Raw genomic sequence first — 6,000 nt, 5'->3', positions numbered from 1 at the left:
ACTGCCGCCAGCTCCGCGCAGCGCGGCCGCAGCGCGCCCCGCCGGCCGCGGGGCCGCGGGCAGGTGCGATGGTCCCGCCCCGCCCCTCCCGTACAGGTGCGATGGTCCCGCCCCGCCCCTCCCGTACAGGTGCGATTGTCCCGCCCCGCCCCTCCCGTACAGGTGCGCTGCCCCGCCCGGGAGCGCCCCTTGCCGGCCGGGCCCTGCCCTTCCCCTCCCCGGCTCCCAGCCCCGCGGTCCACCTGGGGAGGACAGGACATTCAGTGTGTTCCTTTTCTTTGGTGTTTTTCCTGCTAGGATGTTTTTCCTGCTGTCTTCTTCACGTGAAGATAGAATGCCCTGAATCACACCAAGATCTTTGGGAAAAACACTTAGGCGTGGATGCTATGCTGCATGGGCTCATCTTCTGTCAATTAATCTCATGGTTGTAAAATACACCTTGACTTGTCCCCGGTTTCATCTTGTCCAGTTTTGGAATTAGCTTTTATTTCTTCTTCCAAATATTTGCACACCTACATTGTATATATCACATGTACACGTGTACCTATAAGGATAGCTCTCTTAATATTTTCTCCATTAAATACAGCTATGAAGTTTCCTAGAGAAAAAGAGGAGTTATCTCTTGGAAGATGCCCCTCAAGTTCTGGGGCTGCAAATCTTGCCACAGGTGATCCCTGCTGATTCCTACTTCTGAAACTTTTAGCATCTTGGTTCCATCAATGCCCATTTCTATTCCCAAGAATATATTTTGTAAAAGGATTGCACAATCATCATTTGCTCAACATAGACTCGTTTAAAGTTTGTTGCTTTTTTTTATTCTCGAATACCCCAAATTATGCAAGATTGCATCAAGGCTTTTTTTTCCAGAGCACTTGGAAAACAAAGCCATGTTCCTTTGCTTTTTAGCCAGTCAGTGTGTCCCTGTGGCAGTTTGGGCTGTCTGTGGGAGATGCTCACCCAGATCCCATGAGTGCCACTGCTCTCGATATGGCAGAGTCATCTCATCATCCTGCCTGGGCTGGGCCAGGCCAGCCCATGGCCACGGGCCACATGGCCTCTGTGAGGAATCCCAGGGACAGCTCTTCATCACTCCCATCCACACTCCAGGGCAGACTCCATGGATGTCATCTAATTGTTTATGTGATTCATTTTCTTTTGTCTTTTCCAAACGCAATCTCCTATCAGTAGAGGTTTGCCCAACCTCCAGGTGACATCACGTGTGGGTGCTTTCCTCACTGCTGGTGTGTGCACACACTCAGCCCTGGCCATGATGACAGGGCTCCCCTGCCAGCAGAACCAGCTCACAGCGACTGAGGAGGGAGCCAGCCTGTGCAGGTTATGTGTTTGTACTCTTTTACTTGGGGGAATTATTTATTTTTTGCCTCTGGGTTTGTTTCTTAACAGTTGTAAAATTTAAAAGGCGCACTCATAAGTATCTGGGAAATATTTTTCTTTTTCCTGTTCCTTGGATGTGTGAAAAATCTACAGGAATTTTAATTTATATTACTTAATTCCTTCTACATAGACTGACTTCAGTAAGGCTCAATGTGTTCAAATCATAGTCCCTTAGTCCCTTCATGGTTATTTTCACTGTGTTGCAGAAAGAGTCTTCAAAACTATTTCATTCTTATTTTGTCCACCTGTACGTCAACATGTACGAAAATCTGTAACGTGTTAATTTGAAGAGTAAAATTACACCCCTGCTGGTGCAGCTGGGAGCCTTGCCACTGATGGCAGTGGGATAGGATCTCATCCAGGGACACAGTGGAAAGCGGGAAGGCAGGAATGAAAGTGCACGGCTGGGGCCAGCCCTGGTGGGTATCTTAAAACATGTCTTTGTCAACCACAAGTCAATATTTATCTGATCTGCCTACATAGTTATGTCATTATAATATTTCCCAGGTATTAAAGTAGAGCTAAGCGTTCACAGCCAACTTCTCCCTAATTCCTCTTCAGGTGCACACTTAGGTTAGTGGGTGTGTGTCTCAGTGAGGATGTCAGCATCCAGCTGAGGAGAGTTCAGGTTTCATTAATCAAAGTTACTCTAAACTTAATAGAGAGAAAAAATAAGGGCAAAATTTCTATTTATTGTTAATTTTAATATACCTTGCCCATGTCTTGGAATCAACATGGATGATTACAAGCACTACATGAGCTGATAATTGAAGTTTGTGACCCTTTTTTTGCTGTGGAAAGTGAAGGGATTTGTGGGAGTTATGTTCCCAATACAGACTGATGTCTGGAGTGAAGGAAACTTTTCAAGTCCATTTTCATAGAATTCTAGAATATCCTGACATGGAAGGGACTCAGAGGGATCATCATACTTTTGCTCAAAGCAAGAATGAATCAATCATTTTCTATTCCCTTTATGAAACAATGTGCTAATGGCCTTTTCCTGAGACCTATCTCCCATTACTCCTGATGGGCAAGAAAAATACTCAGGATTTGGCTCCTTGAAAGACTTGCAGCAGAAAAAACTCCCCAAATTTAACAATTAAAAAGAAAAATTCAAGAACTGTCCCACACTTTGTGTGGCCCATACAGATTTCCAGAGATTTAGAAAGGCAACTTTCTGTAAAACCAGTGGAACCAATGTCACTGCAAAAGAGTAGATTAGTGGAATTCTGAGACTGTTTAAAAGAAGTTATTTATAAACTGTCCAGTAGCAAAAAAAAACCAAAAACCCAAAAAACTTTTAAAGCTTTATTTAGTGAAACTGCCTCATCCAGAGCCAAAATATCTCACTAATAGCTGGTCAGTATTTAGCTACATTTTCACAAGGGAAGAAAATCACCCCTGGGCTGAGGAAAAGCATGAAAGATGAGAATACAAAGGATTACTTTTGAGAAAGCTGAGAATAGTGCCTTGTGCTGAAGGCATTTCCTCAACAACAACGGGTGTCATTGTCATGATGGTGGATAATTTTGCCTTCAGCATCAACAAAGTTAAGAGTGAAGTACAAATTCCAGGGCTGGGGGTGGATGATGATGCTAGGAGAGCACAGCTCAGTTTTCAGATGTCAGCCTGAGTTTGCAATCCTGACAGCCAGATAAGCCTTGTTTTCCCTCATAAACTGAGGGAATGGGTCTGGAGGAGCAAAATACAAGCACAGCTTTTACTGTCACTCTACAGACAGCAACCACATTTCACTGTGCAAGATCACACTCACGAGTTACTTGAGCTGAGATGCCTCTGAGGAGGCTGTGGTTATTAGTTACAAACACATCTGTCAGAACTGCAGTTTTCCAAACAAAAAACCACTGAAATGACAGGAACACAAACAAATCGAAGCCCCTGCTGAAAGTGCTGCAGTGGGTGGAGAGCCACTGCATGATGAGATGTCTCAGGTGCCAGGGAGAGGCCTCAGCACTATCTCTGATACCTGCAGGGGTGGTGAAAATTTGGCAGGGCAGAGCTACAAACATCAGGACCTGGGACCTGGGACCACTGAACTTGGCAGTGAGAAGTGGGCTGTGCCAGAGGGAGGGGTGGCACTCAGAAAACACAGAGATCCTTTGGCCATGAAGACAGGAATCCCACCAAGTCATCAGGTACCACAGCATTGTATTTACACAGGTTTGAACAAATTTTCTCTTCAGCTTCAACCCACTTGTTTTCCTTTCCTCAGTCATTTACTCAACATACTTAGAGCCCAACTCTTACTTTCATCTTCCTTCACCATTTTTGGCAATCTGCATTTTTTACTCTTTATACTGAGAAAGAAACCATTAAATTGTGTATGCTTTAATACCACAAGTAAGTTACAAGTACTCTTTTTATAAGACTTTTGCTTTTTCATTATATATAGTTGACAAGCTAGTGAATACATTATTTTAGATCTGAGATTTTCAGCACTGAATGTCAGACCCAACCACCCACTAACCTTGCAGGCAACAAAACGGAGCTTTCTCAGATCAGCTGGAAGAGCTGAAGATTTTGAAATATGGTGAAGAGATGAAAAAAATCTGTAGAAAGTGCCCTTGGAAAACAACACATGAGAGACTATGGTTTCCACAGCCCTTGAGTTTTTTTGTTTCTGATTTAATGCCTATCAAAGGTCAAATAAAATCCAGTTTGAATAAATGTTTTTAGAAAGTAAAAATTGCAGGAAAGGTCAATAAAGGAGTCTGCACAGCTGTAATGGGTCTCAAGTCTGCATATTTTGCAGGTCTTTTCTGACTAAGAGAAAATGTTTTCTATGCCAACATCTTCATCAGTTTAGCTGAGTGATACAGAAAGATTGGAACCTGTGATACCTCTGCAGCCCTCAATGCACTGAACACACAGAAATTGTCATTGCACAGATGGTGAGAAAATGTAAAGCTCCAGCACAGTGTGTGTTAAATCCATCAGTCCTTTGGGCTTCCAACTGCTCATCAAGTCCTACAACTTTAGACATGAAGGAAAATGGAACTGTAGAGCCATTTATTAATAATTCTCACATATTTTTATTATAATATCCTTATTTTATATATATGTGACTGTATTTTCAGTTTTAGAGAATGTAAGTACAAAAGCAAAGCAAAGTTTAGAATTTGGGAAGATGAAAGCAGCTCCAAAAACTGCAAGAAAGGCAATGTGCTGAAGCTGTGGCTGCTGTCTTGGGTAGAAATAATTAACTTTTCTGTTTGCAGTGTAAGTAACCAGATAATTCCATGTAATTGCTTATGATTAGCATTGCTTGAAATGGTATTGCTAATTTCCAGTGAAGATTAGCATGTTATTTAAATAATTATTCTGCACCATATCACTTGAACACTTCAATTGCATGTATATCTACTGTGAAATTCCTAGAGGTGTTCACAATATTTCTGGTTATTTTTGTCTATGCCGGACTTTTGTTATTGCAGTGGTTTAGGAAACAACAGCAGAAGAAGAATTAATAATGTATTGAAATGTTGAACTTAACCCCTAAGAATTTTAAAAAACTTAACTATCATAAGAATTGACCTGTCTGATTATCTTATTTAAAATACCATATATCAGCTTTCTGAGAAAAAAAAAAAAATCTGATTTTATTGATCTTATCAACAACAGTCTAGGCTTAAAATGGTAAAAACTACTCATTCTCTGGGCTGAGTGCTGTCTCAATGTAGTTGAAACTGTGGAAAGGGCTTTTAGTGGTTTTTTTTGCAGCAGCTCCCATGCTGGTGTCTGGTGATTTCTGCTTACAGCACCCAGTGCCTGCACTGAAGGGATGGCACAAAGACAAGGGAATTGAGCAGGTTCTATAATCATTGCTGTAAAAGGGCCTGGGAGGGTCTTTGCTTAGGGTGTCCAGCTGCAGATCCTTAGAACCAGCTCCCCTGGACATGGTCAGGCTGGTCACCTTTGCTGAAGAGACACAAGCACTGCTGGAAGGACAGAGCTGAGCAAACGTCCTTTCCCTTTGCTTGCTTTATTCTGAGACATCTCCTGGCATGGGCTCTTCATGAATCCTCATTCAGCAAGTGTAAAAATGGAGACAAGGTTCTCAAGTCATTATTATCAAATACAGAGTAATACCCTACTTTTTTACAACTGCCTTTTCCTTGAAGAAAGCCATTATTCTGGAAATGTGAGCTTTGCTCTGAGCCCACATGCACAGCAGGAAGCCTGAGCACAGTGTGCTGCCTTTGAGCAGTCAGCTGCTAATGGGCAGCTCACAGCCAGCACGTACAAAACTGAACAAAAACTGTGGGAAAGGAGCTGCTGATTTCAATCCTGTACCTTTTCTGGGGCACAAGTAATTGATACTCACCAGTGCTGGGGAGCAGGGGGTTTATCTTGCCCTGCCAGAGACCACTTTCAAACCTCTGTACACAGCATGTTCTCCGTGGCTCTTCCTCGTGTTCAGAGCAGAGGATGGATCTGAAAGCCGTGTACCTCTCTGCCCTGCCCCTTGATAGCTTCTCCTTTGTGGCACCTCACATGCATGCATCAAACTTCCTGCCATCATCTCTAAAGCTGCAGCTTTATGTCTTCCAAATGTTTATCCCTGCATTATGGCAGCATGAGTCA

This window comes from Sturnus vulgaris, chromosome 10, assembly GCF_052056855.1.
Source record: "Sturnus vulgaris isolate bStuVul1 chromosome 10, bStuVul1.hap1, whole genome shotgun sequence".
In the NCBI taxonomy this organism is placed as follows: Eukaryota; Metazoa; Chordata; class Aves; order Passeriformes; family Sturnidae; genus Sturnus; species Sturnus vulgaris.
Note: the sequence above shows the minus strand (reverse complement) of the source record.